Source organism: Xenopus laevis, chromosome 8L (assembly GCF_017654675.1).
Source record: "Xenopus laevis strain J_2021 chromosome 8L, Xenopus_laevis_v10.1, whole genome shotgun sequence".
NCBI lineage: Eukaryota > Metazoa > Chordata > Amphibia > Anura > Pipidae > Xenopus > Xenopus laevis.
In genome coordinates this window covers 59,461,596-59,473,165 of record NC_054385.1, presented here as the reverse complement: position 1 = coordinate 59,473,165, position 11,570 = coordinate 59,461,596, and positions in this window count along the sequence as shown.

Here is an 11,570-nt window from a genome sequence, read left to right as displayed (position 1 = left end):
TAAATTCGAATGAAGGATTCGAAGTAAAAAAACTTTCAATTTCGAAGTATTTTTTGGGCTACTTCGACCATCGAATGGGCTACTTCGACCTTCGACTACGACTATGACTTTGAATCGAAGGATTCAAACTAAAAATCGTTCGACTATTCGACCATTCGATAGTCTAAGTACTATCTCTTTAAAAAAAACTTCGACCCCCTACTTCGGCAGTTAAAAGCTACCGAAGTCAATGTTAGCCTATGGGGAAGGTCCCCATAGGCTTTCCTAAGTTTTTTTGATCGAAGGATATTCCTTCGATCGTTGGATTAAAATCCTTCGAATCGATTCGAAGGATTTAATCGTTCGATCGAAGGAATAATCCTTCGATCGTATGATCGCAGTATTTGCGCTAAATCCTTCGACTTCGATATTCGAAGTCGAAGGATTTTAATTCCTAGTCGAATATCGAGGGTTAATTAACCCTCGATATTCGACCCTTAGGGAATCAGCCCCTAATATATCGGTCGGCTCCTCGATTGTGCTGGACAGAAAATATTTATCGGGTGCCTTTGAAGGCAGCCAAACATCGGTCATTGTTAGTGCTGAATCTTCACATACAGGTACAGGTATATCTGACGATTCAGCTCTACACGTGTGTATTGAAACATATGATTTTTCTTGGAAAGATGTTTTCCAAAAAGATCGTAATTGTTACGTCTATGGCCACCTTTAGATGGATTGTGAAGCAACGGTAGGGCGCAAGGTGCCATGTTATTCAATGCCCTTTGCTACCCGTCTGTTTTGTCCATCTGGCACCATTCTTCAGCTGCAGTCAGTAGCGCCAGTACCAGGTGTGCAGTTGCTGGTGGCAGGCAATAAATTCAGGGCTCAGGGTTATGAAGGGCACTTGCTCGTCCAAATGAGGCCTCACATCAGCGTACTTTCTGTGAAAACAGATACTATTGCTTAATTAGAAAGGATGTACAAGTTGCAAAAAACACAACATTTAGTGTAATTTGCTTCTAAAGTAAGGTTTACCACCACAGAATTTACATACTGTAAGTTAGAAGCCACACCATCTACATATTACATACTTCCCAACATTTTGGAAATAAAAAGAGGGACAAATAGCGAAAATCGTTTGACCATGCCCATTTTTGTGGCCACACCCCCTTATTACCAAACAAACACAATTTGGCAGGTTATGAAAGTTTGAACATATTTCTGTGTTTTTTTTCCAGTTATTACAGTTTTGCTAATGAAGGTGAATTCACCCCTAAACTTAAAAAACTCTACCCCCTACCCTACATAGACCCCCTCCCACCTCCCCCCAGTTTAAGTGTTACCCCGGGCAAATGCCGCTAACTTTTTACTTACCCCTCGGTGCAGATGCAGGCAACGGAGTTCACGGGCGCCATCTTCTCATTGGAATAAGACCGGCATGTCGGTGCATGCGCAGTTGGAGCAATTTTCTGTTTTGCGACAAGTGCGCATGTGGCAAAACTCACGAAAATTGCAGAAGCGCCGGTCTCATTACGAAGACTACTGAATCGGCTGAAGATGGCACCCACGAACTCTGATGCCTGCATCTGCACAGAGGGGTATGTAAAACGTTAGGGGCATTTGCCCGGGGGAACATTTAGGCTGGAGGGAGGGGGTCTATGTAGGGTAGGGGGGTAGGGGCTTTTTAAAGGGGTTGTTCACCTTCAATGTCCAAATCTTATGAAACCACTAAAAATGTTCCCACTAAAAATGTTAGAAACCCCATTTTCCATCTAAAAAAGTACAAAGGTCATTGTAAAAGCTACTTTATATACCATTTTTCTGAAGGATGGGAGTGGCCTGTTTTAAACCTGCACTTCCTATTTGATTACATCATCACTCCCAGGCTTTGCCCTTACTTGTTTCCTATTGGCCATTGATACTGCCCTCCCCTTGTTGCTTGTAAGCAGTCACATAAATTCAAAGGCCACTGGTTAATTTCTCCCAGGGCCGGAACTAGGGGTAGGTAGAGTAGAAACGTGCCTAGGGCGCAAAGCTGGGGGGGTGCCAGGCACGTACCTGCTCTGTCGCCTACCCCATGTCCGGTCCCCTCTCTCCCCGACATTTCAATATCTTCTTGCAGAATCACGCTTCCGCGCATGCACTTCCGCTGATTTACCCTTCTGTTCAGGCCCATGAGTGCTTCCGTGTACGCCGATGTGCGCGAGCGTGAACTTGCGCATGCGCACAACTCAGCCGGCGCCATGGTCGGGCAGGTTGCCTAGGGCGCCTGCTCGGTCTGGCCCGGCTCTGATTTCTCCTAAACAAACTACCCAGTTGGTTAATTTCTCCTTTGCATTGGCCGCTATCTTGTCTCCTGAATGCATGATCTGCTTTAACCAGGTTGCCATTTTGTATCGGCTATATCATCATTTATATTTGTATATCCAGTCACATCTGATGACCTTGCTCAGAAGTTTGTTTTGTAATGTAACTATTAGCAAGTACTGTATATGTAATCCTACTCACTCCTATATGTATAATTCCACTCATACATGTATTCCCACTTACTCATATGCATAATCCCACGCATACTCATAATCCCATTTACCATATGCATAATCCCACTCATACTCATAATCCCACACACTCATAATCATAATCCCACACACTCATATGCATCATCCCACTCACACATGTAATCCCACTCATCCTCATAATCCCACTCACTCATATGCATAATCCCACTCACACATGTAATCCCACTCACTCATACATGTAATCCAACTCATATTCATAATCCCACTCACTCATATGCATAATCCCACTCACACTCATAATCCCAATCACCCATACACATAATCCCACAAACTCATATGCATAATCCCACTCATAATCCCATTCATATGCATAATCCCGCCCACACATGTAACCCCACTCCCTCATATGCATAATCCCACTCACTTATATGTATAATGGTGAGTACACTGGCATCACTGGAGGCATCCTGCAGGTGCATGTACTCATAATATGCATAATCCCGCTCACACATATAATCCCACTAATTTATACTCATAATCGCAGTCCCTCGTATGCATAATCCCACTCACTCATATGCATGATCCCACTCCCTCATATGCATAATCCCACTCACTCATAATCCCACTCATTCTCATATACCCACTCACTCATATATGCATAATCCCACTCAAAAATGTAATCACATTCACATGTATGATCCCACTAATACTCATATGCATAATCCCACTCATATATGTAATGTAATGTGTGTGTGTGTGCGTGTGCGTGTGCGTGTAAAAAAGTAGGATGAGACAGCTACAGCAGAGTTTCTATGGGAACCAGAAGTGCTATCACTTCATTGGCTGTTAGACTGGAGGGTGTGTTTAGTTATCTGAACTGAGAAGAACTGAGCATGCTCATATATCAAAAGTCAAAGCAAATTCCTGAGGGATGGGGCCTTGTAGGTTAGAGGAGTATAACAATTTCTAAAGATGCTGCAGACTTACTGTTAACCCTTTAACAACCAGAGTGGCAGGTATCTAAAGATTTCAAAGAGGCTGTTCACTGATTATATTTTTATGGGGAGGTTACATGTCCTTTAAGCACATCTTTATGTGTATTTGGCCCCATTTGGGAGTCTGTCCCCAAACATAAACATCCCTGCCTTGTGACAAATAACCACACAGCCATGCACAGGAGTTTCACCTGGCTGGTATTTTACACACTAGCCAGTAAAAATGATGCATGTTGTCAATGTTATAAAAAGAGCAGAAATTGAAAAAAATACTGGCCTTCCTATGTTTCTACTTTGCAATTTCAGCCATTTGGTTGCTAGGGTCCAAATTACCCTAGCAACCATGCATTGTTTTGACTAAGAAACTGGAATATGAATAGAAGAGGGCTTGAATAGAAAGATGAGTAATAAGGTGGCAACAATAAACGTGTAGCCTTACAGAATATCTGTTTTTTAGTTGGAAAGCTGCAAAGAGTCATACAAAGAGTCATAAGAAGAAGGCATAGAAGTAAAAAACTATAAGAAAAATGCAGATCAATGCTAAAAACACATAAGGAACAATAATACAGGGATAAAATTGCATAATTGCATAAAAAATAGTCATCCCATGGTCATGCTGCCAAAATATGCAGTTTTTATGGGAAAACCAAAGTTTAAAAAAAGTGGTGTTGGTGAAAACACTTCTAAAAGTTGTGGCAGTGTGTGTATATAAGTGCAACATAAAAAAAGCAATCTTTACTAAAATGTGTGTGTGTGTAAATGTACATAAGTGTGTGTGTACACAAAGGCCACTTACCCAGGCCCGGATTTGTGGCGAGGCCACATAGGCCCGGGCCTAGGGTGGCACATTTTTGGGGGCGGCTCCCCAGTGCTCCGGAGCTCGCGTGTGGTAGTGCGGGCGGGCGGTACCCACCCATCGCATGGGGCACTGACGAAGGATGGGGGTACCCATCCATCACATGGGGCACTGACGAAGGATGGGTACCCCCCGCCCGCACTACCACACGCGAGCTCCGGAGCACTGGGGAGCCAAGGATGGGGGTACCCATCCATCGCATGGGGCACCGACGAAGGATGGGGGTACCCATCCATCGCATGGGGCACTGACGAAGGATGGGGGTACAATTGGATTGGTTTGGATGGGACTTATTGGATGGATGTCATCAGGAGGCAGTTTCATGAAGAGTAGATCCTGTGGCGCAGCAAGTAAGGTGACCAGTTTATGGATTTTGAGTTCTGTGTTCAAATCCTGGGTGGAACATATTTCTCAAATGCTTTATTTATCTCATTTTTGCTGAGCCATTGGTTCCCATTGTATTCAAGGTTTCATAGAGACATTTGGTTATAATAGTTTTCTGGAGGCTACTCGGTTGTAATGGTCATCTCGAGGCAGCTCCCTTGAGGGAAAACCCTGTGGCACAGCATGTAATGTGACTGGTTTATGGTCTTGGAGTTCTGGGTTCAAATCCTGTGTGGCACATCTGCCTGAATGTGTGCTATAGATCTTTCTTTTCTGAGCCATTGGTTCCCTTTGTATCTATGGTTTAAAAGAGACATTCGGTTGTAATGATCATCTGGAGGCAGCTCCATATAGAGTAGACCCTGTGGTGCAGCATGTCAGGTGACTGGTTTATGGGCTGGGAGTCCTTGGTTCAAATCATGTATGAGACACATTTACATGGATGGATGGATGCATGCGTTAGCTCCTTTTTGCTGAGCCATTGGTTCCCTATGTATTTAAGGTTTCAAAGAGACATTCGGTTGGATGGAATTTCATCACAAGGAACACTGGAGTTTCACTGCTAAGATGCTGAACACACGGCATTGACATTTAAGATACCCTTTGACAAGACCTCTGTGTTTGTAGTGTTTCCACAGTGGATGCTGTAATCAGCCATTAAAGACATGTGGCTGCTAAATAATGTTATTTGGAATCATTTATGCTTCACTATCATGTAGCGAGTCAATCATCACCATATCCCTTTTAGAGAGCCGTAAAGTATAGATGCTACACTTCCAGGCTGTGATAACTTCAGATCAGAGACACCTAGAGCATAGTTACTACCTGACTAAGAAAGCAGTTAGCAAAGCATATATAAAGGGTGGCTGGATCCGGGTTGGAGGTATACAGAGTGTTGCATTATACAAAGCATGTTTGGTGTATAATGATTTTAAGCATTATTAGAATAGCCATAATGACAATGCTTTATCTGCTTTAAAACTGGATGTAACATGTAGTAATACTTGACAAACCCAGGCTGGTTATCTGTGTCAGAAAACTGTAACCCCCTCCCTTCCATTTTACCACCTGCCTATCTACGTAGGGAGCGGTCGGAGCTACTCTCACCACCGTCCACCTATACTGCCCTACGCGTTTCGCCGACTCAGCGGCTTCTTTAGGGGCATAAGGGAGGGGGTTACAGTCCTGATTGGGGTATACTTTCCTATTAGGAACACTTTGGTGAATCTGGTCACACTGCAAGTTGGCACGAGACCATCCACTCGTCCACCTGGGCAATTTTATTGAATGTTTTTAAGGACACAGTCCAGCACTGACGTAGTTAACGCAGTGGGTTTTGTTTGGTCGTGGGAAGTGTGGCACACTAAGGGTGTGTGTGGTTTTTAACCAATAAGTTATTAAAAGTTATGTTTTAAGCTATGGGGAACTAGTGTTAAGCTATCACCAGCACTGTTGATGGTGGTCTGAACTGGGTTGCTGGGAGTTGTAGGACACCTGACTCACACTTCAGTTGTTTTTTGATTGTGATGTTTTGTTTTGGTACTAAAGTCTGTCGTGATTTGTTTTTAAATTGGAAGCATTATACTCAATGTTCAGTGGTACATTATTTTTATTTTGAATGCTAGTATAATCCAAGCATGTATTGTACCTTATTTTGACTTAAATGGTGTAACCCCCTTTAGTGCTATCAAGAATGCCAGAACTGCAGTTTCAGAATTTCCAGGCATTATTTTCCACTATGGTGAAAAAAGCATGGTGTGCCAGTCACAAATGGGAATAAGAGTGTTAAAGGAAATCAATTATGTGCTGATTAAGTGTAAAAAATGTAAGTTATTCTCTTTTTCTCTGTAATCATAAAAGAATACCTTGTTCCTGATCCAAACTAAGATTTAACGAATTCTTATTGCATGCAAAACAACTTAATTGGGTTTGTTTAATGTTTTAGTAGACATATTATGGTGATCCAAATTACAGAAAGACACCTTATCCGGAAAACCCCAGGTCCAAAGCATTCTGGTCCCATACCTGCACATATATTTGCAATAAGTATTGCATGTACGTATGCGTGCACTGCTTATCTTACATTTGCTATGTTTTCAATGGACAACACTGAAATAGATGTAATAATGCAATTCTGATGATTAACCACAAATGCTGATAGGTTAATTCTTCTATCTATTTGTGTGTGTGTTGTTTAATGAGAGCATAGAGGAGCGACCCTTTTGAAACTGCACCAACCCACTTATTGGTCATATCACTCTACCGGAATGAGAAAAGTAAGACATAACACAGGGGAGGGGGGAGGGTTTTTGTGCCCACTGGGTTTCCTTCTCCTTTAATGGATTCATTTTGCCCCAACTCGAATAAAAACTGTTTCCTGCTCTCTGGATCAATGCTTCCTTTTAATATAAGTATTGTACTTTGTTATTACTACATTAAGCCTCTTAAACTACAGCTCCCCCGTCCTATTTGCGGCATGGTCCACCCCTTTAGTTCCTGCCCCCACCACTGGCCGTAATTTTTTAAAAAAAATGTGGCAACCCTACCTCGGAGCTGTAGTTTATCGCTGCCTTTGATAAAGCCCGGGGTTGCCAGGCGAAACACGCCAGGCGCTATTGACTCTCTTTTTAATAATAATAGGCAGGGCAGCCACATCTTTTCATAAAGATGTGAAAAAAATTAAGAAAATAATAAAAAATGAATGCAATCCCATTTGAACAGCTGTACAGTACAGTTTAAAGGGGTTGCTTACCTTCAATGTCCAAATCTTATGAAACCACTAAAAATGTTCTCATTGTGTTAGAAAACCCATTTGCCATCAAAAAAAGTGAAAAAGTCATTGTAAAAGCTACTTTATATACCATTTAAATCTGTCCTTCTCCTGTCTCTCTGATCAGTTTTCTGAAGAATGGGAGTGGCCTGTTTTAAACCTGCACTTCCTATATGATTATATCATCACTCCCAGGCTTTGCCCTTACTTGTTTCTTATTGGACATTGATACTGTCCTCCCCTTCAGGGGCGATCCTGGCCCCTCTGCCGCCTGAGGCAGCAGCAGTTGCTGCTGCCCCCCCTCCCCTGGAAATTCACTCTTAAAGTACCAGGAGCAGCATTTTTGCTGCCCCCTGGTACCTAGTGGGGCGCTGCTGCCTGAGGCGACAGCCTCAACTCGCCTCATTGGCGAAGCACCCCTGCTCCCCTTGTAATTCATTGGTTGCTTGTGCACTTGTAAGTAGTCACATTAATTCAAAGGCCATTGGTTCATTTCTCCCTTGCATTGGCTGCTATCTTGTGTGCATTACTTGAGTGTAAAAAGACCCAGCATGTCCCAAATCTAACACATTTTTACTATGCAAATAATCATACACATTAATGGACATGTAAACTCTATAAACCCTTACCATGTCATTAAATTGGGCACATATTCCCCACACAAAATGCATCATTGTCTCTGTATTTTCCCCCTCTGTACTGCACTGTAGTGTTTTCCTGAATGCAAAATCTGCTTCAACGAGGCGGACATTTTTCAGATACATCATCATTTATTTTTGTATATTAAGCCACGCCTGATGACCTTGCTCAGAAGTTTTGTTTTGTAATGTAACTTTATTAAGTATGTGTAATCCAACTCACTCCTACATGTAACCCCATTCACTCATATGCATAATCCCACACACTCATATGCATAATCCCATGCATATATGTAATCCCATTTACTCATATGCATATGATGTAAAATAAGGTAGTAAAACAGTCACTGTAGCGTTTTTTGGGGGTCAGCGACCCCCCCAACAGGGGGCACATGATGAAAGGGCCCCATCTGCAAAGGAATCCATCTGAGGTAAATATCTCATCAACTGCACATTTTTTTTTAAGCATTTATATGGCAAAGCTTGTTATTTTTACATGTACTGTTACATTTTTTAATGTTATATGAAGGTGAACAACCCCTTTAAGTTTAGGGTTGAATTCTCCTTTAAACTATGAGTCTAACTTTTACCAAGGAACTTCCTTATCTAAATTGTTAAAATTACGTATTTGTTATCTCAAATTGTTATAAAGTATATTCGTTGCACCTGTTGGCTGTTCTGGGCTCTCTGCCAAAAGTCAATTAAGTTAGAAACTTTGTTTCTTTTTTTGGCTATTTAGTGCAGAGAAAGTCGAGACTTTTCAGTACAAATGCGGTACTGCGGGTTGAGCTGTCAAAAGCTGGACTGTCCTGCTAAAAACGGGACAGTTGGGAGGTATGATATTATGTAAATGTATATTCAGCTGAAGCTGTCCATACATGTAAAGATATTTTAACAATATGCCCACCTTGAGGTAGACGAAATTGGGCTGATCTAATTGTTTGGCCCAGGGGCCAAATGATCCAATCACAATACAGAGGGTAGCACATTGACTACCCTTAAAAAGTCAGGACAATAATGAAACGCTTTTGGAACACATTGAATGAACTTTTCTGATGAGTGATTTATTCACTGCTGTATTGTAAGTGCAATATTGTTTTATTTGATGCTTGGAGCACACTGTCTTTTATGTTTATCACTTTAAAGGAATTGTTCAGCATAAAAATAAAAACTGGGTAAAAAGTCTGTGCAAAATAAAAAATGTTTTCAATATAGTTGTTAGGAATCAATACAGTCACATACAGTCCAGGTTCAATTTTTAAAAAGACAGATTCAGTCAGTTTCAACAGTACCTGAAACTTTATGCTGCAGCAGTGGACTCAAAAATGGTTTGGAGGGTAAGTATAGCCAGTCAGTTTTTGGTTTGCCACCTGGGAGTGGATTGTGCCTGGCCTGCCAAATCTGAGTCCAAGCTCTTCCTGCTCCATAGTGATTGTGCCTGCAGCCTGCTCTACATAGAGCCGCACCTCTACTAATGTTTGTGCACTGGCACATGAGGAAATTCCGGATGACTTTGAAAAACAAAGCGATCCGAGTGCCATCCTGCCGGCGATTTAGATTCTAACCAGCGGAAAGGCTTTGTGCCTCATGGGGGAACTTCAGACGACTTCTGAAAACAAAGCAATCTGAGCGCCATCCCGCCGGCGATTACGATTGCAGCTGGCGGAAAGGCTTTCCGTGCCTCATGAGGAAACTTTGGGTGACTTTGGAAAACATAGGGATCTGAGTGCCATCCCGCCGGCGATTTAGATTCTAGCTGGCGGGAAGGCTTTTCAGGCAGATTAGTCGCCAGAAGAAGAGGGGATTTCTCGCCGGACAACTAAATCTCCCCGAATCTTAGTGTATGCCCTGACCCTAAAGCTCTCAGATAACTGGCAATATTTACTCCATATCTGTGCATTGGAGTAAACGTAATACTTGCAGACACGTACATAAAACATAGAGTGCATTTTTGTATACTTCTTTCCTACTCTTAATTTGTGCAGTTTGTGTTTGATGGTCAGCACAACCACTTCCTTGTACATGGTTTTTTTGTGTGGTTAAGCAGTGCTGGTATATCCAATTTTGTCTCGCTAAACCACAATTCTGAAATCTCATGGATACAACCAGGCAGAATATAATGCAATGAATAAGCTAATGCATTTAGTTGTGTCCAATCTGCTTATTAAAGGGGTAGTTCACCTTTAAGGTAACTTTTATTATGTTATAGAATAACCAATTCTAAGCAACTTTTCAATTGGTTTTCATTATTTATTTGTTATAGTTTTATAGTTATTTTCTTTTTTTCTGATTCTTTGCAGCTTTCAAATGGGCATCACTGTCCCCTTCTAAAAAACAAATCACGTGACTTTTTGTCAGAAAACAAGGAAGTAAAAAATGTTTTCCCCTTCCCACCCTAATTTGCATATGCGGTATTCGGCCAGATCCTTTGCAAAGGATTCGGGGGTTCAGCCAAATCCAAAATAGTGGATTCTGTGCATCCCTAACGTCTGGTGAAGTTGCGCTCTGGCGAATGGACGTAACTACGAAATTCGCTAAGATGCAGATTTTACTGAACGTTACCTCTTGTGCCAGACTTGCCTTCACCACCTCAGACCAGGCGAAGTGGAATAGAGTAGATAGGAGTTCCTCAAAATATAGTTGAAAATTGAAAGTCCCAAAAAACTCTAGCGTCTTCTTTTTTCAGGGTGATAGGCTGAAAAATAGAGTAATTTTTTTGGGGGGTAACCGGCTTTCCCTTACATTTCCTAACACATGGCACATAAACAATACAGTGGGCTCATGTGTAGGGCAATATAACAACTTTATTGTATCTTATTAAGGTTTCCTGGGCTTGTGTATTATTGTGTATGTATTTGCTGCAACATATACGTCCATTCAACTTTAATTTCCCGCTGTATTCAAATTAGCCAGCGCTAGCGCAACTTCACTTCACTTGGCGCAGTAACGCTAGCGCAACTTCACCAGCTGTGGTGCCCTGGACGCAACTTCGGATTTTAGTGAATTAGCGTTGTCCTGGCGAATCTATGTCTGGCGAAGTGTTGTGCTGTGAGAGAAGCCGTCGCTGGCGAATTTTTGGAGGTTAGTGAATTTGCCCCTAAGCGTCCATAAATAAAGTCATTACTGAAGATGAAACACTGATTTGGAAACACAGATAAAAATTGCACTAATTTAGTTACCCATAGAACCCAATTCTCTATATTGCCTTAAAGACATGAAATGCAAATATTCAACTATTATGGTTTAATGCACTTATGCAGTCTTGCAGGTGTGCTAGTAAATCTACCTTAATACTTTCTACTATAAAATGAAAATGCAGATACTAATACTAGGGATGCACCGAATCCACTATTTTGGATTCGGCCAACCCCCAGAATCCTTCACAAAAAATTTAGCCGAATACAGAACCAAATCCAAATTTGCATA